Genomic DNA, 24,636 nt, shown 5'->3' on the forward strand with positions numbered 1-24,636 from the left:
GCATTGATAATAGGCAGGACCACTGACTGTTACACATATGAGCAGTACTGTGTTTGTATTTTATATATATATATATATATATATATATATATATATATATATATATATATATATATATATATATATATATATATATATATATATATATATATTTGTCGTGCCGAATAGGCAGAATTTGCGATCTTGGCTTAAATAGCAACGTTCATCTTGCCATATAGGACAAGCGAAAATTTGTGTATGCAGTAATTTCGCCAAAATCATTCTGAACCTAACGAAAAACAAATATTTGATTGTGTTTGTTTAGTATTAAATTATTGTAAACGTATTTAAAATATATTTAGTTGGGTTAGGATAAAATAAATTGCTCTTTTAATAATAAGGTTAGGTAAGTTTTCTAAGATTCTTTTGGTGCAAAATTAAAATTTTTTACATTAACATTAATGAAAAAAATATATCTATAAACTTATAAGATAAAATTTCAGAAAGGACTTAATTTTAAATGAGTTCTTGCTAATTGACCAGTTTTACATATTCGGCACGACATATATATATATATATATATATATATATATATATATATATATATATATATATATATATATATATATATATATATATATATATATATATGTCCTTGCATTATAAAGTCACTGCATGGCGAAACGTCTACAAAGTAAAGATACCTAGATGTTTCACATGTATCTAATTCTTCATCTTGACTGTGTTATCCACCATTGGCATACATCAGTATTCTAACTTGGTCAGACAGGCTGTTGGTGCTACCTGCATGGAGTCTGATCATGAAATGGAGAATGTTGAAAAGTCTTGTACCCTTTTATGCTGACTAATTTATCTATATATACTTACTGCAACCCTCTTTTTCACTGAAACTATTTTGCATCGGTATCTGACTAAATGTTAGCTGCGGGGAAAATTCTCTGGGCATTTTCGAGATCTTCAATATCACCTGTCTTAAATGGGGCTGTTAGTTGACAGCATATTCGAATCCAGAGAATACAATCGGATTAATGGATATCAGTAGCTGTCATCTGGTTTTAAGGGGCTATTATTATCAAACCTATGATTTTCCTAGCAGTTATGGTTGTAACACTGTTATTGTAAGTAAACCTGTGTTCCTGGAGGTTACCTGGAGGTTATTCCGGGGATCAACGCCCCCGCGGCCCGGTCCATGACCAGGCCTCCCGAGGGATCAGGGCCTGATCAACTAGGCTGTTGCTGCTGGCCGCACGCAGTCCGACGTACGAGCCAAAGCCCGGCTGATCCGGCACTGACTTTAGGTATCTGTCCAGCTCTCTCTTGAAGGCAGCCAGGGGTTTATTGGCAATTCCCCTAATGCTTGATGGGAGGCTGTTGAACAGTCTTGGGCCCCGGACACTTATTGTGTTTTCCCTTAGTGTACCAATGGCGCCCCTACTTTTAATTGGGGGCATTGTGCATCGCCTGCCCAGTCTTTTACTTTCATAGGGAGTGATTTGTGTGTGCAGATTTGGGACCATTCCTTCCAAGATTTTCCAAGTGTAGATTATGATATATCTCTCCCTCCTGCGTTCCAACGAGTACAAGTCAAGTGCTTCCAAGCGTTCCCAGTAGTTTTTAAGGTGCTTGACAGAACTTATACGTGCAGTAAAGGATCTCTGTACACTCTCTAGATCTGCGATTTCACCTGCTTTGAATGGAGATGTTAATGTACAGCAGTATTCCAGCCTAGAGAGAACAAGTGATTTGAAAAGGATCATCATGGGCTTGGCATCTCTCGTTTTGAAAGTTCTCATTATCCATCCTATCATTTTCTTTGCACTTGTGATCGTGGCTCTGTTGTGATCCTTGAAAGTGAGATCCTCAGACATTACTACTCCCAGGTCCCTTAACAAGATTTGTGGTTAGTTTCTCACCCACAAGGTCGTACACAGGCTGATATAAATATTCAAACTCTCTTCATCTCTGCTAATGGAAAGAGGGAGGAGTCATAACAGCCCCTCCCCCTTGGTCCCAACCTGCACTGCCCTTGTGGGAACGTAGAGAGAGAGGGGGGGGGGACTTAGCCCCATGTTGTAGATAAATTTCTCCACAACTGTAGTGATCCCTAAAGGTAAGAGCGTCTGATATGGTTATCCTCAGGTTCCTTAGTTTTCCTCGTCATTTCGAGTGAGTGAATCTGGAGCTCCGCTCCAGTAACTGAAATTTGTCTCCGACGAACATCATACATCTTTTGGTCCACTAGATGGGCTGGTTGTAAGTCAACTTGGAGTTGCAAATTGCGGTATTGTTTTCGTGTGTGTGTGTGTGTGTGTGTGTGTGTGTGTGTGTGTGTGTGTGTGTGTGTGTGTGTGTGTGTGTGTGTGTGTGTGTGTGTGCGAAAACGAGAAACGCAGACGAGGTTTTACGGAAAGATACACAGACTGACAGGGGAAAAAAAAAGACTAACCCGTTATTTCCCGCTACAAAGGTTGGAAACCTCTTTGAAGTTAAGCACGAAAAAACCATGAAAGAAATGAAAGAATTACGAAACCACCTCCACTTAGAGAACCTCTAGAGAAAAGCACAAACTTTTCTAAAACATCGAAATGCCATTAACTTCATAGCTCGTTATAAGAAAATACATCGGGAAAAAAATGGTGTTTTCAAGTTTAGAATTCTTGTTGAGATGCTTGAGGAGAAAAGTCTTGGGAAGACGCCAGAGAAACCGCATGTAAACACTGGCTCGTGATTCCCGTCGAGTCCATTTCTCTCTGAGGTCCTCACTTGTATTTTTCCCCTCGACTTTCTGTCTCTCTTTTCCCCTCTCTCTTGGCTCATTTCCCCCCTCCCTCTTCTCTTTTTTTCTCTCTCCCTCTCCCCCCCCCCCCATCACTTTCTGAACCTTCCTCCCTGAGCCCTCCCCTCACCTGTTGCCCCGTTAGTAAACAGTGAGACACTGTGTAAACACACTCGCAGTCTGTTTGTTCCGGTCTAAATGGTTCGGTTCGGATGTGTGTGTGTGTTGTTGTATGTGTGGGTGTTTGCTGTCTGTTTGTGTGTGTGTGTGTGTGTGTGTGTGTGTGTGTGTACTTACACTGTACAGATGCACTTGCACTGGTTAAGATCCAGCTCCCGAATCTACCTTATAACCTTCAACTACCTGGCGGAGTTGGTTCCTAGCCCCTTGGTGTATGTATAGCTAGTGGTGGTATAGGTACAGTAACAGGTGGTGTAGGTACAGCAGCAGGTGGTGTAGGTACAGCAGCAGGTGGTGTAGGTACAGCAGCAGGTGGTGTAGGTACAGCAGCAGGTGGTTTTCTTACAGTTGACCCTTCTGTTTCCCTCATAAACATGTACTGTAAATAATTTCAATGATCCTGGTGGCTCTTATTTACACTATCTAATTTCACTGATTTCATTACCTAATTCTTGTCCTAAAAGCTATTTTTTTTTCTTAATCCATGTTTTACAAGGCAAAATTATATTTAGCATTTTCTTCATTTCGTGATAGTTTAGCCAAGGTATTGATGGGAATGATCGTTGAGTCGCCACTCAGAGGAAAACTTTGTAGCACGATGGTGTGGGCGAGGGGGAGCTGCAGCGCACGATGGTGTGGGCGAGGGGGAGCTGCAGCGTACGATGGTGTGGGCGAGGGGGAGCTGCAGCGTACGATGGTGTGGGCGAGGGGGAGCTGCAGCGCACGATGGTGTGGGCGAGGGGGAGCTGCAGCGTACGATGGTGTGGGCGAGGGGGAGCTGCAGCGTACGATGGTGTGGGCGAGGGGGAGCTGCAGCGTACGATGGTGTGGGCGAGGGGGAGCTGCAGCGTACGATGGTGTGGGCGAGGGGGAGCTGCAGCGTACGATGGTGTGGGCGAGGGGGAGCTGCAGCGCACGATGGTGTGGGCGAGGGGGAGCTGCAGCGTACGATGGTGTGGGCGAGGGGGAGCTGCAGCGTACAATGGTGTGGGCGAGGGGGAGCTGCAGCGCACGATGGACCACGAGTGTTGCAGTGCTGCTGGAGTCTCAGGCTACGGCTAAAGGCAGTGATCAAATGAAGCAGTGATAACTGTGTCTTCACTCCATCAGCTGATAGCTACGGGACCCATCACCCGGTCGGGGGGATTGGTCCCGGAGTTATCGGTTTAGGGAGGCCTGGTCGTGGACCGGGCCGCGGGGGCGTTGATCCCCGGAATAACCTCCAGGTAACCTCCAGGTAAGTGTTTCCTGACTCGGGTCGTAGTCATATGATGACCCACAGCTGGAGCTTTTGGTCATCTGACTGAGGCCTTCTACAGGCTTACCGGTCCACCCCTTAAAAATTATGGTCATAGTTATAACCATTTAATGAGAGTATATTCTGGAGTTATCAAATTATAGCTGAGTGTGTGTGTGTGTGCGCGCGCGCTTTGTTGTCTGGGACTGATGTTATATTTTGAGTCAAAGCGCAGGAAAGCACCAAAAAAAAAAAATCTTATATACTTTAAAGTGTCCCCTTTACCGTGATCTTCTTTAGATAATCGTTGACTAAGCAGCTGTAGGTTATCACCGGCAATTTAACAACTGCTGGCTTACCAGTGTTGTATATACGTGGTTAAGTGTTCGCTGGCTTACAAGAATTAGCCTTTCCACCCGACTTGACAAAAAAATTAAGAGATTACATTTTCATTCCAGGATTTTCCAGTGTCCGTGTTGTGTCAGGTGTGTGGGTCACAAACAATGTCCACTGTTTTGCCACGGATAATTTATTGAGGTGGCCACTAGGGTGACCCGTGGTCAGTTGACCTTTGCGGAGGCCACATGACACCAAAGCAGCCAACTGGTGTGGTAAAGGTCAGGTCAACACCGCTTGACCTGACCGCGAGATCTGTCTTCCAATGATGTTATATGTGTGAACTTCATTGATTTGCAGTGGTGTGAGTTGCAGGTTCACCACACATCTCCCCACTCCTGTGGTTGGTTCCAAAGATATAAATCCAGATGTTCTCCTCTTAACCCTTTTGGGACCTAGTTCCTAGGCCTTTCATGTATGCATATGCTCTTGCTCTACCGTAAACAGGATGGATATGGGGTGTAAAATAAACTTGCTACTTCGGTGGCAACGCCCAGCTGGAGTCTACCTGGAGTTTATTCCGGGGATCAACGCCCCCGCGGCCCGGTCCACGACCAAGCCTCCCAGTGGATCAGGGCCTGATCAACCAGGCTGTTACTGCTGGCCGCATGCAGTCCAACGTACTAGCCACAGCCCGGCTGATCCGGCACTGACTTAAGGTATCTGTCCAGCTCTCTCTTGAAGGCAGCCAGGGGTTTATTGGTAATTCCCCTTATGCTTGGTGGGAGGCTGTTGAATAGTCTTGGGCCCCGGACACTTAGGGTGTTTTCTTTAAGTGTAACAATGGCGCCCCTACTTTTAATTGGGGGTATTTTGCATCGCCTGCCCAGGGAGTGATTTGTGTGTGCAGATTTGGGACCATTCCTTCCAAGATTTTCCAAGTGTAGATTATGATATATCTCTCCCTCCTGCGTTCCAACGAGTACAAGTCAAGTGCTTCCAAGCGTTCCCAGTAGTTAAGGTGCTTGACAGAACTTATACGTGCAGTAAAGGATCTCTGTACACTCTCTAGATCTGCGATTTCACCTGCTTTGAATGGAGATGTTAATGTACAGCAGTATTCCAGCCTAGAGAGAACAAGTGATTTGAAAAGGATCATCATTGGCTTGGCATCTGTCGTTTTGAACGTTCTCATTATCCATCCTATCATTTTCTTTGCACTTGTGATCGTGGCACTGTTGTGATCCTTGAAAGTGAGATCCTCAGACATAACTACTCCCAGGTCCCTTACATTATTTTTCCACTCTATTGTATGGCGAGAGTTTGTAGTATACTCTGTTCTACCGGCTTAAGCCAGTGCCCCAACCTTGTCAGGTCATTCACATTCACTTAAGGAAGGAGCACGGCATCTGACCTAGTAGCACAAGCTAGTCAGGTCCAACTCACATTTCAAAAGTACAATGTATATTTCTACCGTGTTAGGTAAAAGGACACAAGTGCAGCTAATATGCCATTTTATTGTAGCAACGTTTCGCTCTCCATGAGCTTTGTCAAGCCGTTATCTGGGGAGCGTTGCCACTATAAAAGGTCACATTAGTTTCACTTTTGTCCTTTTACCTAACATATTGTCGGTAATTTTACCAACAGTATTACTATTTCTGTCTCCAGTATTGTATTCTTCTGTAGTCGGATGAAAGACCATGTCAAAGCGGAACATTTTGGCAGTGAAGATACTTAGATGGTGTATGTATCTTATTCACCTACTGGCCCTTGCTTGGCAGGTCTAACACCCACCCACACCCACTCATGTGTCAGCATAGTTGCTGATCCCCTGTATATGTATATGTTATCTGAGTATCATAGTACCATCCATATGTTTTACATAGTTGACCCCTTGCTAGGCTCAGTGACTAGCATGTGTGACGTCACGTGATGCCGCATGTGAGCGCTGCGTTCCCGGCTTCCTCCTCACTCCACCCTTAGGTCTACGACAAGGCAACACGGCAAGGCTGGGCTCCCCTCCTCACACTCTGCTAATATAAGTGTTACCATCCAACAAGTGTGTTTAACCACAACCATCACATCTCCACGAACCCTCCCAACACATGGATGACTGGTAATAAAGTCACAGGGAAAAATATCACAGTAAAGATACAGGTCACATCGCGAATTTGGTAAATTTAAAGTAGGTTAGATTAGCTTATGTAAAGTAAAAGGACACAAGTGCAACTTATGTGATATTTTATTGTGGCAACGTTTCACTCTCCAGGAGCTTTATTCCTTATCCTCATATCAGACATAAACAGAGATATACACCACAGCACCGTATCATCCTTTGCGGATGATACTAGGATCTGCATGAGGCTGTCATCTGCTGAGGACGCGGTTAACCTCCAAGAAGATATAAACAAAGTTTTCCAGTGGGCAACGGTAAACAATATGATGTTCAATGAGGACAAATTCCAACTACTCCGTTATGGAAAACTGGAGGAGATAATAACTAGAACAGAGTATACTACTGACTCCGGCCATACAATAGAGCGGAAAAATAATGTAAGGGACCTGGGAGTAGTAATGTCTGAGGATCTCACTTTCAAGGATCACAACAGTGCCACGATCGCACGTGCAAAGAAAATGATAGGATGGATAATGAGAACTTTCAAAACGAGAGATGCCAAGCCCATGATGATCCTTTTCAAATCACTTGTTCTCTCTAGGCTGGAATACTGCTGTACATTAACATCTCCATACAAAGCAGGTGAAATCGCAGATCTAGAGAGTGTACAGAGATCCTTTACTGCACGTATAAGTTCTGTCAAGCACCTTAACTACTGGGAACGCTTGGAAGCACTTGACTTGTGCTCGTTGGGACGCAGGAGGGAGAGATATATCATAATTTACACTTGGAAAATCTTGGAAGGAATGGTCCCAAATCTGCACACAGGAATCACTCCCTACGAGAGTAAAAGACTGGGCAGGCGATGCAAAATGCCGCCAATAAAAAGTAGGGGCGCCATTGGTACACTAAGAGAAAACACCATAAGTGTCCGGGGCCCAAAACTGTTCAACAGCCTCCCATCAAGCATTAGGGGAATTGCCAATAAACCCCTGGCTGCCTTCAAGAGAGAGCTGGACAGATACCTAAAGTCAGTGCCGGATCAGCCGGGCTGTGGCTCGTACGTCGGACTGCGTGCGGCCAGCAGTAACAGCCTAGTTGATCAGGCCCTGATCCATCGGGAGGCCTGGTCATGGACCGGGCCGCGGGGGCGTTGATCCCCGGAATAACCTCCAGGTTGTGTCCTTTTACTTTACAGCTTAGATGTGGTTGGTGTAAAGAATGGCAGGTGGTGTAATCGCAGGTGGAGAGGATGGCAGGTGGTGCAGAGTATCACAGGTGGTACAGAGTATCACAGGTGGTGGGGAGGATGACAGGTGGTGCAGAGTATCACAGGTGGTGGAGAGGATGACAGATGGTGCAGTGTATCACAGGTAGTGGAGAGGATGACAGGTGGTGGGAGAGAGAGAGAGAGAGAGGTGAGTATCAGTAATACTGAAGTACCTTGACACTGCCACCTGTGTTATTGTACACATGGAGGAAGTGTCAAGCCCGTAAGAATCTTACAATACCGTGACTAGATCAATACTCAAATAGCTAACTACAACTACTACTACTTCCGCTACTATTTCCATTAGTAGCATTACCACTACCACTGCTTCTCTACACTTCTTTCTTACTCTCTCTGTCTCGTCCCTGTTATCCTCTCCTATATCCACTGGCTTCCTCATCTTATTTTAGTGTGACTTGTAAATGGCCCAGTTCGGACCGAAACGTCGTCATACTCTTCTCTTTTCCCATATGTTCGGGATTATTTGTATTTATCATTTTTAAATATTTGTTTTCTTTGATTCTATGATGTTATTCTTATCTTCTGTGATTAATGAAAAAACGTCTGATTCCCTTGTTAGTCTCCGAATATCTAAATGTGAAATTTTCGAATTCTTATTGGCGTCAACTTCATCTACGTCGCCTCGCATCTATTTTCATGCTTCTCATACATTCTGCACCTCTAAGAGAATATAACATCAAGGCTTTTAATCTGTCTGGATAAGAAAGATCACTCTGGTGCACAGTAGAAATGTGGTCTTAATATTGGAAGGTAAAAATACAGTATAAGTTTGTTACTGCTATTCACTCTTTTGATTTGAAGGTAAACAATTTACTAGTCTGAGTATTAATACTCGTGCACTCTTACCTTGGACTTGCATTGAGACTAATCTTCACTAGTATGTTATTTTATTTGTAGGTGGGTTTCTTTCTTCCTTTCCCCTGATGCTCAAGACTTTACATTTGTCAGTGTCAGTCTGCAGCTGCGACTTCTCCAACCACAGCAATAAATTATCCAACGCATTTTGAGGTTGCTTAGTGACACACACACACACAACCTTTAAACTCCTGATGTTTATACTTTCTGATATAAATCCAAGATGCTTCTGTGTGTAATTAATATATATATATATATATATATATATATATATATATATATATATATATATATATATATATATATATATATATATATATATATATATATATGCAATAAGATCACAGTAAACAGGTGATTTTAAATTATGCAAAACAACCAGTGTGAAAGAGTAGTGAAATTCCACGCGCTTTCGTGACTACTCACATTGTCAAGGAACTATGACAATGTGAGTAGTCACGAAAGCGCTTGGAATTTCACTACTCTTTCACAGTGGTTGTTTTGCATATATATATATATATATATATATATATATATATATATATATATATATATATATATATATATATATATATATATATATATATATATATATATAATTACACGAACACACACACAGGACCATCTTGAATTTAAATCAAGAAGTATAAACATCAAGAGTTAATAGGTTATAAGAACATAAGAACATTAGAAAGAAGGAACACTGCAGCAGGCCTACTGGCCCATGCGAGGCAGGTCCAAGTCTTCTACCGGTTTAAGCCAGTGCCCCAACCTAGTCAGGTCAGGGCACATTCACTTAAGGAAGGAACACGGCAACTGACCTAGTAGCACAAGCTAATTAGGTCCAACTCACACCCACCCACACCTACTCATGTATTTATCTAACCTATTTTTAAAACTACACAACTTTTTAGCCTCTATAACTGTACTTGGGAGTTTGTTCCACTCATCCACAACTCTATTACCAAACCAGTGCTTTCCTATATCCCTCCTGAATCTGAATTTTTCCAACTTAAAACCATTGCTACGAGTCCTGTCTAGGCTAGATATTTTCAGCACGTTATTTACATCCCCTTTATTTACTCCTGTCTTCTATTTATACACCTCACTCATATCCCCCCTAATTCTACGTCTTTCTAGAGAGTGCAGATTCAGGGCCCTCAGTCTATCCTCATAAGGAAGATTTCTGATACATGGGATCAACCTTGTCATCCTCTTCTGTACGTTTTCCAGAGCATTTATATCCATTCTGTAATACGGTGATCAAAACTGTGCAGCATAATCTAAATGAGGCCTAACCAAGGATATATAGAGTTGAAGAACAACCTGAGGACTCCTATTATTTATACTTCTTGATATGAAGCCAAGGATTCTGTTAGCTTTATTGCGAACACTTATGCACTGTTGTCTTGGTTTCAGATTACTGCTAACCAGAACTCCTAAATCTTTTTCGCAATCTGTAATATTAAGATCTACATTATTTAGTTTATATGTGGCATGGTTATTTTCCTGTTCAACATTTAGAACTTTGCATTTGTCTATATTAAACTGCATCTGCCACTTCTCCGACCACTGCATCAGTCTCTTCAAATCTTTCTGGAGTGCTCGAATGTCCTCATTAGCAAAACCTCATTTATATTATGCTGCTCAGTTCTGGTATCTATAAAATGAAAGGATATACAAGCTCTGGAGACCGTACAGAGAATAAAGACAAAATTTATCTACTGTATAAGGAATCTTTCATAGAAAGATTGAATCAGGGAAGATGTGATTGAATTTTAAAAGTAAACAAGAGATACGAAGGAAATAGTGTGTTGAGAAAATCTAACCAAGAAATAACTGGAAATAATGAATTGAAGTTGGAAATATTTAGATTTTGAAAGGATATACGAAATATTGGTTTTCAGCTTTAAAAACAAAATAGGCTTAAAAATATATATGAGTGAAAGGACCTGCCTAGTACTGGCCAATAGGCCTACTCTCGAGACACCTCTTCATTCTAATGTTCTTAGATTTACCAGTCTTTTCTTTATTTGGTACAAGACAGGCGAGTTTGTGAGTGGAAGACAAAACATGTGAATTGTGTCATTAGGCAGGATTTGTGTTATTAATATTCTTAGGGTAGCTGCATAGCTGCTGTACATGCACACAAGCACGTCCAGTAATTGCTTGTGTGCGCCCAGGCAGGCAGGTAGGTCTTCCTCTCAGCGCCCACTAATTGGATACCTTCGTTGTGGCTTTCTATACAAATACGTATGTCGTTATGCATACACAATATATATATATATATATATATATATATATATATATATATATATATATATATATATATATATATATATATATATATATATATAATATATATATATATATTATTATCCACAAGGAGGAATATTTTATTATATAATATGGTACAAAAGATTTAAGAGATACATTGTTGATATAAAGGTGGCATATACGGTACATGTTGTTACGTGTGTATCACCGATTATAGGGCGAAAATCTCCTCCAGCTCCTCAGAGCTGGGGCGTGTGCCCAAAATACAGCAGGCATTACCCCTTTGAACAGCCGCACTGAGCCGCTGGAACAGAAAACTAGCTGCCCTGGGATCCTTAGTTACCCTGATGAGTCTTTTTCCCAGCTCCTTAAGGAATTTAGATGCATTCTTTCCCCATGAGCCAAGGGTCTCTGAGCCTATGGGAACAAACATATAATGATGGGCAAGTTCTCCATATTTTCTAGACTTTGGGACTCCCTGAAGCTGGCAGCTGCCCCTCCTTCCTCCCTGGTGTATTGGATAATAGGGAGAGTTGAATGAGAGCTCTAGGCCTTTCATTCAACTGCTCCTGTAGTTATTTTTGCATCTTGTGTCGCTCGTTCGCGGTTATTACATACATATATATAATATTGAAGTGTTGTAATCGCTTGTTAATGGACTGAGGGAAAACTCGTGTTTAAAGCAGAAACACAATGTAAGAAGAAATGACTGTGTTTCGATTTTTGTCTGAGATTATCTTCAGTAGTTCAGAATAAATGAAGAATCTGGTAGACATACTGAAGTCATGAGTATTATTAATTATTGTTGCACATTTTATTATTAATTATTATTGTATATTTTATTGTTGATTATTGCAGATTGTAAAGTCGCGTCGGGTATTCACTCCTTTTTACATGTACTGAAATTCGGTTTCGTTTCAGTAGGACAAGTTCACTTGCTTGTCTCTTGTGGGTGTCTTGTGTTCCTTATAATATTTCGGTGTTGGTGATTTTTAAGAGGATGGAACAAAACAGATGTATCATGGCCATAGTTCAGAGCTCTTCTATGCTCTGTGATCCTAGTTTGATGTTAGGTTAGGTAAGGTTCGTCAGGAAACAGTACAAGTATTTCCTGATGCGGGTCTTAGTTATATGATGACCCGCAGCTGAAGCTTTGGGTCATCTGATCGACGCCTTCCGCTGGCTTACCGGTCCACCCCTTTAAAAATTTAGGTTACAAGTATTCTAGTCTCGACAAGTAATTACACAGGAAGTTTCTCATCGGTTACCGATTTATGTTTCTTGAAGAAATAATTGTTGGGATAACAAGCAAACTAGATCAGATGTTTACTATTCCTGGTCAACTACTGTGGGAGGGAATAACTAGTTTGTCTTTCATGTTTTCTTCTGGGTTAAGTGGGAGTTATTTTTTAATGGTTTTGTGAAGTTATTTGTAAGTGTTCTTTGTAGGAGTCATCATACCCAAATTTTCTGAACTGTTACTGTATATTGGAAAGTTTATAATCTAACAAACTTAATCTGTAAATACGTAATGTTCTTAGGTACTGTCAGGACATAACATAATAAATAAGGAACACTGCAGCAGGCCTACTGGCCCATGCCAGTAGGCAGGTCCAATTCTCCTACCGGGTTAAGCCAGTACCTTAACCTAGTCAGGTCTGGTCACGTTCACTTAAGGAAGGAGCACGGCATCTGACCTAGCTAATCAGGTCAAACTCACACTCAGCCACACCCACTTATGTACGTAACTTAATAAATGAGACACCTATGCAATAATTGGGTATCTTTATCCAATTATTGCCAATTAAGGGCCAACAGGCCTGCTGCAGTGTTCCTCCTTTCTTATGTTCTTCTTTCTTATGTTCTTAAAATAGAGATGTGAAGTAAAAGGACACAAGTGCAACTAATGTGACAATTGTATTGTGGCAACGTTTCGCTCTCCTGGAGCTTTATCAAGGCTGATAAAGCTCCTGGAGAGCGAAACGTTGCCACAATACGAATGTCACATTAGTTGCACTTGTGTCCTTTTACTTTACATATTGTCGGTAATTCTACCAACTTTATTACAAAGTAAAGATACCGAAATGTTGCATAAGTGTCTCATTTATCAACGTATCTGTTTTCTCAAATCATATATACTTAACATCGTCGTAAGTTTCTCTCTCCTTGTGCGGGTTATTTGTGTGTTGTTCCAGTCACGGTATTGTGCCTTTCTTGTTCCTTATACTTGACTTACTTGAAGTTGTTACTTAAGAAAATGTGGATGTTGTATACCCAGTGTATCAACCTGTTGTCCCTTTTTGACCACTGATAAACTGAAAAAAAAAAAGTGTAGTTTATTATTGACTTCACACACTAAATTTCATGGAATGACTAAATTGATTTAATTTGTAGAGTGGAAAAAAAAAAACGAAGAATTGCCCAATTTATTGTTACAGATATTGAAAATGTCGTCGAAATATTTGCATTCCAGTGATGTGATGCGTTAATTTTTTTTCATAAAAAGTCCACGTATAGATGTGATAGTGTGATAGATGTGATAGATGTGATATGTGATAGATGTTGATGATTATTTACCACAAGAAAAAAAAATCGTTGAAAGAAAAGACGTTGGAGGACAAGTAAGGCGATTTAATTTTAATTTAGTTTAATTGTAAGAGGTATTTTGTTTTAGGTGACTACCTCTCTTCTCTCTCTTCTCTTGTCTCTCTCTCTTCTCTTCTCTTGTCTCTCGTCTCCTCTTCTCTTCTCTTCTCTTCTCTTCTCTTCTCTTCTCTTCTCTCTCTCTCTCTCTCTCTCTCTTCTCTCTCTCTCTCTCTCTCTCTCTCTCTCTCTCTCTCTCTCTCTCTCTCTCTCTCTCCATCTAGTGCGATGACTCCCTCTCATCTCTCCATCCACCGAGACGATATCTCCCTTATCTCACTCCATCCACTTTTAAAACCATGTCCATAAGACACAATATATCGGCACCGATAAGAATAATTAACAGATGTGTTCAGCTTGTTCCTGTTAAACTAACAGGAAAAAGTTGCTGGAGATCCACTGACGCTATCAAGATCAACGATACACAACTTGATGAAGTTCTCTCCTGGACTGAAACTTGGTCTTAATCAAGACTTTCTCTCCCCTGAGGTATTTTTTTTTTTTACCTCAAGGAGAACTAACTGTCATAGCTACAGTATGGGTATATTGTGGCCACGTATAGAGATGAATAGAAACTCCAAAGACTATGAATATTTTCGACTTTTGATATTGGAAAAAAAGACACAAAGGCAGAATTTATACTTTATTAAGCCCAATCTTTTTTTTTCCTTTCTAGCACATGGGGAAAAGTGAGAATGTGTAAATCACGGAACGGGTGAGATTTGAAGCTGCACACAGACGTTCGTGGTTCGATCCCCGGTACGGGTAGACACATTGGGAGGCGTGTTACCTTAAGACACCTGCTGCCCCTGTTCACCTAGCGGTAAATAGGTGCCTCGATGTTAGCCGACTGATGTGGGTCGCATCCTGGGGACAAAATTATCCTAATTTGCCCGAAATGCTCTGCATAACAAGAGGCTTTCTATAAAGTATGTCATTGATGTCAGCTAGGTCTGTATCACTGATGTCAGCTAGGTCTGTATCACTGATGTCAGCTAGGACTGTATCGCTGATGTCAGCTAGGTCTGTATCACTGATGTCAGCTAGGACTGTATCACTGATGTCAGCTAGGTCTGTATCACTGATGTCAGCTAGGACTGTATCACTGATGTCAGCTAGGATTGTATCACTGATGTCAGCTAGGACTGTATCACTGATGTCAGCTAGGACTGTATCACTGATGTCAGCTAGGTCTGTATCGCTGATGTCAGCTAGGACTGTATCGCTGATGTCAGCTAGGTCTGTATCGCTGATGTCAGCTAGGTCTGTATCGCTGATGTCAGCTAGGTCTGTATCACTGATGTCAGCTAGGTCTGTATCACTGATGTCAGCTAGGTCTGTATCACTGATGTCAGCTAGGTCTGTATCACTGATGTCAGCTAGGTCTGTATCGCTGATGTCAGCTAGGTCTGTATCGTCTGTATCACTGATGTCAGCTAGGTCTGTATCGCTGATGTCAGCTAGGTCTGTATCAGCTAGGTCTGTATGTCAGCTAGGACTGTATCTGTATAGGTCTGTATCGCTGATGTCTAGATGTCAGCTAGGTGTATCTGTAGCTAGGTCTGTATCGCTGATGTCTGATTGCTGTAGGTCTGTATCACTGATGTCAGCTAGGTCTGTATCCCTGATGTCAGCTAGGACTGTATCACTGATGTCAGCTAGGTCTGTAGCTAGGTCGCTGATGTCAGCTAGGTCTGTATCGCTGATGTCAGCTAGGTATCGCTGATATAGGTCTGTATCTCTGATGTCAGCTAGGTCTGTATCGCTGATGTCAGCTAGGTCTATCGCTGATGTCAGCTGTAGCTAGGTCTGTATCGCTGATGTCAGCTAGGTCTGTATCACTGATGTCAGCTAGGTCTGTATCGCTGATGTCAGCTAGGTCTGTATCACTGATGTCAACTAGGTCTGTATCGCTGATGTCAGCTAGGTCTGTATCACTGATGTCAGCTGATGTCAGCTAGGTCTGTATCTGTATCACTGATGTCAGCTAGGTCTGTATCGCTGATGTCAGCTAGGTCTGTATCGCTGATGTCAGCTAGGTCTGTATCACTGATGTCAGCTAGGTCTGTATCGCTGATGTCAGCTAGGTCTGTATCGCTGATGTCAGCTAGGTCTGTATCACTGATGTCAGCTAGGTCTGTATCGCTGATGTCAGCTAGGTCAGCTAGGACTGATGTCAGCTAGGTCTGTATCACTGATATAGGTCATCTGATGTCAGCTAGGTCTGTATCGATGTCAGCTAGATGTATCAGATGTCTAGGTCTGTATCGCTGATGTCAGCTAGGACTGTATCATCTGATGTCAGCTAGGTCTGTATCGCTGATGTCAGCTAGGTCTGTATCACTGATGTCAGCTAGGTCTGTATCGCTGATGTCAGCTAGGTCTGTATCACTGATGTCAGCTAGGTCTGTATCGCTGATGTCAGCTAGGTCTGTATCACTGATGTCAGCTAGGTCTGTATCACTGATGTCAGCTAGGACTGTATCACTGATGTCAGCTAGGTCTGTATCGCTGATGTCAGCTAGGTCTGTATCACTGATGTCAGCTAGGACTGTATCACTGATGTCAGCTAGGACTGTATCACTGATGTCAGCTAGGTTTGTATCGCTGATGTCAGCTAGGTTTGTATCACTGATGTCAGCTAGGACTGTATCACTGATGTCAGCTAGGTTTGTATCGCTGATGTCAGGTGTGTATAAGTTCTGTCATGTACTTGTAGAAATTATTATTATTATTATTATTATTATTATTATTATTATTATTATTATTATTATAGAAATGCAGGTGATCAGAGCTTGAGAATAACTCTTTAAATGAATATAATTTTATTAGAGGTATACAGTATCGATAAATTGGATAATTAGACACATGTGTAACACCTGTATATCTCTTACCTTCAGTCAAGTCTAAGGAACTGAACACCCATCTGGACTATGGGACTGAACTCCTATCAAGGCTAAGGGACTGAACATCTTGTGTCAAGGCTAAGGGACTGAACATCTTGTATCAAGGCTAAGGGACTGAACATCTTGTATCAAGGCTAAGAGACTGAACATCTTGTATCAAGGCTAAGGGACTGAACATCTTGTATCAAGGCTAAGGGATTGAACATCTTGTGTCAAGGCTAAGGGACTGAACATCTTGTATCAAGGCTAAGGGACTGAACATCTTGTACCAAGGCTAAGGGACTGAACATCTGGTATCAAGGCTAATGGACTGAACATATTGTATCAAGGCTAAGGGACTGAACATCTTGTGTCAAGGCTAAGGGACTGAACATATTGTATCAAGGCTAAGGGACTGAACATCTTGTGTCAAGGCTAAGGGATTGAACATCTTGTATCAAGGCTAAGGGACTGAACATCTTGTATAAAGGCTAAGGGACTGAACATCTCGTATCAAGGCTAAGGGACTGAACATCTTGTGTCAAGGCTAAGGGACTGAACATCTTGTGTCAAGGCTAAGGGACTGAACATATTGTATCAAGGCTAAGGGACTGAACATCTTGTGTCAAGGCTAAGGGACTGAACATCTCGTATCAAGGCTAAGGGACTGAACATCTTGTATCAAGGCTAAGGGACTGAACATCTTGTGTCAAGGCTAAGGGACTGAACATCTTGTATCAAGGCTAAGGGACTGAACATCTTGTATCAAGGCTAAGGGACTGAACATCTTGTATCAAGGCTAAGGGACTGAACATCTTGTATCAAGGCTAAGGGACTGAACATCTTGTATCAAGGCTAAGGGACTGAACAGTGGATTGCCTCTGGATAAACCTATCGGAAATAAAGATACCCACATGTTGCACATACCTTATTAATTTAGCAGCGATCAAGTCGAGGAGTTTGTCGAGCAAGATGGGTTTCAACCACTTGAAATTTCCTTCCACTTGGTATCTCTGTAACGGTGTCCATGGTATAGGTTAAAGCTGATACTATGGCTTCTAATATATATCATTTGACTCACAAAACAGTAATAATACGTGAGGGTGTAAGCCACTGGGCCAGTTGGCCGAATGGCTTACGCACTGGCTTGGAGCTTTTGCGACTCATTGGCCACTGGTCATGGAATGGTTATGGATCGGGCCTCGGGGGCGTTGAACCCCGGAATGCCCTCCAGGTAGACTGATTTAAACCCCACCCGTACCGTGGTTTATACCCTTCCATTGGTTGCAGGAACACAGAGCCATCACTAAGCAGACTCCAGGACACAAACACAACTGAAAACAAACGTAATATTTTCACCACTGCTAATGTTCGTTTAAGGATTAATCGTGAGCCCATGACTCTGTGCTCCAAGTGAAACTTTGTGAGCCCATGACTCTGTGCTCCATGTGAAACTTTGTGAGCCCACGACTCTGTGCTCCATGTGAAACCTTGTGAGCCCATGACTCTGTGCTCCATGTGAAACCTTGTGAGCCCATGACTCTGTGCTCCAAGTGAAACCTTGTGAGCCCATGACTGTGCTCCAAGTGAAACCTTGTGAGCCCATGACTGTGCTCCAAGTGAAACCTTGTGAGCCCATGACTCTGTGCTCCAAATGAAACCTTGTGAGCCCATGACTCTGTGCTCCAAGTGAAACCTTGTGAGCCCATGACTCTGTGCTCCAAGTGAAACCTTGTCTTAAGTGACCATTCTGCATCTGCGTCTCTATTATGCAAAGATAATGCAAACAGAAACCTTCAACAACTTCTTCAGCTTCCACTGTTCCTTATCTATCTAACGGTGTTGAATTCTAGAGCACCAGTTCTAAGTATCAATGTTTATCCTTTTAAGGGGTGTGCGCTGATGCTGATGAAGGGGGGGGTCTTCATCCAGGAAATTAGAGCCACCCCCCTCTGCTTCCCCAGATCAAACATAATTACGTTCTACTCTCCACGCTCTGTATTAACCCCCCTTTCCCCTGCAGGTTCAAAACCTCTCCATAATTATTATAATGACGATAATCAATATTTATCTAGCCTCCTTCATATTTGCCAACGACCACATCTTTGGAAAGAAACGCTATAATAAAGTCACTCAGAGAGTAAATTAAGTACGAAGCTCTCACGAGCACTTCGAGCAAACAAGAAGCACGTTTTATCTGTTACAGTGAAGCAGCACATGTTCTGTAACCTCCTTCAGTAATACTCTTTAACAACTCGTGTACCAACACTTCCCATTCTCAAAGGAGTCAAGGGTCACCCCAGGCCATAAAGATACACTTTCCTAAGACATGGTCAAATTGTGTGTACTCACCTAATTGTAGTTGCAGGGATCGATACTCAGCTCCTGTGTGTGTACTTGTGAATATATATATATATATATATATATATATATATATATATATATATATATATATATATATATATATATATATATATACCTCGACCCACAGACCATCCGCATCGGTGTTGCCCTTCGACTTGCCGCCCCTGTTCTCGCCGAACACAGGTGTATTTGTGGCAGTGAAGCAGCAGACCGATTCGGGTACCACGGTCTTGTGTGCCGTAAATCCGAGGGAAAGATTGCCAGACATGAGGAGGTTAATAACATTATCAAGAGGAGCCTCACAACAGCTGGATGCCCAGCAGTAAGGGAGCCACCCCAACTATGCAGATCTGATGGTAGCCAGAAGCGTCCAGATGGTATCACTCTTCAAGCCTGGACAGATGGGAAGCAGGTGGTGTGGGACTATACATGTGCATCTACCTTGGCTGATACCTATCTCCAATACACCAGGGAGGAAGGAGGGGCAGCTGCCAGCTTCAGGGAGTCCCAAAAGTCTAGAAAATATGGAGAACTTGCCTATCATTATATGTTTGTTCCCATAGTCTCAGACCCTTGGCTCATGGGGAAAGAGTGCATCTAAATTCCTTAAGGAGCTGGGAAAAAGACTCATCAGGGTAACTTGGGATCCCAGGGCAGCTAGTTTTCTGTTCCAGCGGCTCAGTGCTGCTGTTCAATGGGGTAAAGCCTACTGTATTTTGGGCTCACGCTCCAGCTCTGAGGAACTGGATGAGATTTTCGCCGTATAATTTGTGGCACACACGTAACAACATGTACTGTATACATGTATTTATAACAACAATGTATCTCTTAAATCTTCTGAACCATATTATATATATATATCTATATATATATATATATATATATATATATATATATATATATATAGATAGATATATATATGCCGTGCCGAATAGGCAGAACTTGCGATCTTGGCTTAAATAGCAACGCTCATCTTGCCATATAGGACAAGTGAAAATTTGTGTATGCAATAATTTCGCCAAAATCATTCTGAACCTAACGAAAAAAATATGTTTCACTGTGTTTGTTTAGTATTAAATTATTGTAAACAAATCTAAAATATATTTAGTTGGGTTAGGCTAAAATAAATTGCTCTTGTTATAATAAGGTTAGGTAAGTTTTCTAAGATCCTTTTGGTGCAAAGTTAAAAAAAATTACATTAACATTAATGAAAAAAATATATCTTTAAACGTATAAGAGAAAATTTCAGAAAGGACTTAATTTTAAATGAGTTCTTGCTAATCGACTAGTTTTACATATTCGGCACAACATATATATATATATATATATATATATATATATATATATATATATATATATATATATATATATATATATATATATATATATATATATATATTGATATATTGCCATTCGTACAATAAATATCTAAACTCGTTAGCTACAAATACTTAGGCTCCCACATAACAAAACAACAGTATCCTTGCTGGCATATGTTCACACTCCCAGAAATCACAAATAATACAATAATAACAGCGATACACACAATCTACATAGCACTGGGTAATAATGAATATCCAGTCGGACTACTTACTGAGCTGCGAATGGCCATCGACGCTAGTTAACGCAGCAGCATTGCTATCAGTCGCTGTGAACTCAGGGGTCACTCTCCAAAGCTTCTTTATCCACCAACGTGGCCATTGATGACAGCCATATCTAATCTGTCAGTGATATTTTTCTGTACTCTCAGATGCGTTGACTACATCTAAGTAAACACATTTTGGTAACTCGTCGACCGAGAGATCAAAAAGTCCGTAACAGCTGTCTTCAGCCAAGGAAGACTTTAATAATTTTTTTCTTCTTTCGCACGTGTTCTGTGCAGGGTAAAGCTCTTGGGCCCTCTTGACCACGGCATGATAGCAGAACTATGCTCTTTTGTGTAGGCAACGGTTAGGTTAGGTTAGGTTAGGCAACGGTTAGGTTAGGTTAGGTTAGGTTAGGTAAGGTTCGTCAGGAAACAGTACAGTTGTTTCCTGACGAGGGTCTTAGATGATGACCCGCCGTTGGAGCTTCTGGTCATCTGACCGAGACCTTCCGCTGGCTTACCAGTCCACCTTTTTTTTTTTAAAAATATGGTTATATTTATAACCATTTAGTGAGCAAATGTAGGTAACATTTATAAACCAATTTTAATACATAATACCTTCATTTAATCACGTTCTTCAGGACATTTGTGTAAACCTGAAATAATGATGATAATATATTTTTAATAATAGTAATATCTATTTATACAAAAAATACAATACGTTTGGAATGCATCTGTACAACTGTAGTTGGATTAGTTTAATATTCTCACACAACAAACACTGTGCTAAATATTTTCAGAAACATTCTCTTATTCATTGCCAGCTTTAATTATACTCTGACAGAAAAGTTATGTGCAGTTTTGCACACACACACACACACACACACACACACACACACACACACACACACACATACACACACACACAGATGCTGTGCGTGCCTCTAACCACAATCTTCAACACATCCCTTGAAACTGGGCTACTACCTGAGAAATGGAAGACAGCTAATGTAGTCCCCATATTTAAGAAAGGAAACAGAAACGAGGCACTAAACTACAGACCTGTGTCTCTGACATGTATTGTGTGCAAAGTCATGGAGAAGATTATCAGGAGGAGAGTGGTCGAACACCTGGAAAGGAACAAGATTATAAATGAAAACCAGCATGGGTTCATGGAAGGCAAATCTTGTATCACAAACCTCCTGGAGTTTTATGACAAGGTAACAGAAGTAAGACACGAGAGAGAGGGGTGGGTAGATTGCGTTTTCCTAGACTGCAGGAAGGCCTTTGACACAGTTCCCCACAAGAGATTAGTGCAGAAGCTGGAGGATCAGGCGCACGTAAAAGGGAGGGCACTGCAATGGATAAGGGAATACCTGACAGGGAGGCAGCAACGAGTCATGGTACGCGAAGAGGTATCACAGTGGGCGCCTGTTACGAGCGGGGTCCCACAGGGGTCAGTTCTAGGACCAGTGCTATTTTTGATATATGTGAACGACATGATGGAAGGAATAGACTCTGAAGTGTCCCTGTTCGCAGATGACGTGAAGTTGATGAGAAGAATTAAATCGGACGAGGATGAGGCAGGACTGCAAAGAGACCTGGACAGGCTGGACATGTGGTCCAGCAACTGGCTTCTCGAATTCAATCCAGCCAAATGCAAAGTCATGAAGATTGGGGAGGGGCAAAGAAGACCGCAGACAGAGTATAGGCTAGGTGGACAAAGACTACAGACCTCACTCAGGGAGAAAGACCTTGGGGTGACCATAACACCGAGCACATCACCGGAGGCACACATCAACCAAATAACCGCTGCAGCATACGGGCGCCTGGCAAACCTGAGAATAGCGTTTCGATACCTTAATAAGGAATCGTTCAAGACACTGTACACTGTGTATGTTAGGCCCATACTGGAGTATGCAGCACCAGTCTGGAACCCACCTGGTCAAGCACGTCAAGAAGTTAGAGAAAGTACAAAGGTTTGCAACAAGGCTAGTCCCAGAGCTCAAGGGAATGTCGTACGAGGAAAGGTTAAGGGAAATCGGACTGACGACACTGGAGGACAGAAGGGTCAGGGGAGACATGATAACGACATACAAGATACTGCGGGGAATAGACAAGGTGGACAAAGATAGGATGTTCCAGAGAGGGGACACAGGGACAAGGGGTCACAACTGGAAGCTGAAGACTCAGACGAGTCACAGGGACGTTAGGAAGTATTTCTTCAGTCATAGAGTTGTCAGCAAGTGGAATAGCCTAGCAAGTGAAGTAGTGGAGGCAGGAACCATACATAGTTTTAAGAAGAGGTATGACAAAGCTCAGGAAGCAGACAGAGAGAGGATCCAGTAGCGATCAGTGAAGAGGCGGGGCCAGGAGCTGAGTCTCGACCCCTGCAACCACAATTAGGTGATTACAATTAGGTGAGTACACACACACACACACACACACACACACACACACACACACACACACACACACACACACACACACACACACACACACACACACACACACACACACACACACACACACACACACACACACACATATGCAAGCGCTCGGCTGCATGATTAGAATTTCATTTCTGTCTCGCGATTATGAGACCGTGAAGGCCAGGTGAATACACAAGTTCAAGAACAGATATGAGTAGGCCCTAGAGGCTAGCAGTCAGTAATACTGATCAGAGTATTCTAGGAGGCGGGGGCCAGAAGCTGAATCTTGACCTCCATAAACACAACTCAGTGAGTACAATTCGCTCACACACACACACACACACACACACACACATACACACACTCACACTCACACACACACACACACACACACACACACACACACACACACACACACTCACACTCACACTCACACACACACACACACACACACACACACACACACACATACACACATACACACATATTCCTACTTACAAGAACTAAAATGAAATTAATAAGGCAGATTAGGTCAGTCCTACTGATGTCTCACAGCCATTTCTGACATCAGTAGATTGAATAGTAGAGAGGGTTCGCTTGACAAGATTCATCATTTATGTGTTATTGATGTATTAATGCAGATGCTTCTCTCCAGATGCTGCATCACAGTCCTCCTGAAAATCTTAACTATAACATAGAAAAAGCAGCGCCCAACGTGGGGCTCGAACCCACGACCCCGAGATTAAGAGTCTCGTGCTCTACCGACTGAGCTAGCCGGGCTTCGTGCCAGTAACACACACTCATACAAATAAACACACACACACACACACACACACACACACACACACACACACACACACACACACACACACACACACGGAGGCCAAGTGTCTGTCGACAAGTGCCTTTGACACAGACATTTGAAATGCAAGGTACATGGGCGATGTACGTAGCATATAAAGAAGCAAAACACGCACTTCACGTACAAAGATATTAGGAAATACTTCTACAAATCACAGAAACAAAGGGAATGAACTAGCAGAGGAGGCCATGGTGACGGTGATCAGCACCATACACAGGGCCAGAGAGGCCAGCGACCAGTCAGACCAGCGAGTGTAGCCTAAGAGGAAGGCAAGTAACCGTCCATATAGCATCCCGCTGTTGTCATTACCCGTCGAGGATATTGTATCTCGTCGTATGAGCAGGTAAGACTCGACCCCCGCAAACACAACTCGTTGAATATAGCGCCGAGTGCACACACTTGCGTATTTTTACGCTCCTATGAATATGTATATCCAGCCGGAAAAATATACTCCCAGTTGGAGCTCCCAACAAGTAAAGAAGAATAAAGACACATGCGGGGAATAATAATATGCAAATGAAATGTCCTTTGTTGTCTCTGTGTTTGTTTATCTGGTGGATTTTTTTATTTTTTTGGGGTTTTCTTCAAGACAGTCGTTTTGTAGTTGTCGCTGTGTTTGTTGTGGTTATGGTTGTTGGAGCGGTGGTGGCGCTGCTGTCCACTGAGATAAGATAAGATAAGATTTCGTTCGGATTTTTAACCCCGGAGGGTTAGCCACCCAGGATAACCCAAGAAAGTCAGTGCGTCATCGAGGACTGTCTAACTTATTTCCATTGGGGTCCTTAATCTTGTCCCCC

The 24,636-nt window shown here is 42.1% G+C and overlaps 1 non-coding gene across 1 annotated transcript; it reads right to left on the bottom strand.

Moving 5' to 3' along the window:
• Positions 1–23,684: 23,684 nt before the first annotated feature.
• Positions 23,685–23,757, bottom strand: TRNAK-CUU (transfer RNA lysine (anticodon CUU)). The gene has a single exon. It is a non-coding gene; the product is annotated as a tRNA-Lys (tRNA).
• Positions 23,758–24,636: the final 879 nt, after the last annotated feature.

The sequence above is a fragment of the Cherax quadricarinatus genome, chromosome 30, assembly GCF_038502225.1.
Source record: "Cherax quadricarinatus isolate ZL_2023a chromosome 30, ASM3850222v1, whole genome shotgun sequence".
NCBI classification, from domain to species: domain Eukaryota; kingdom Metazoa; phylum Arthropoda; class Malacostraca; order Decapoda; family Parastacidae; genus Cherax; species Cherax quadricarinatus.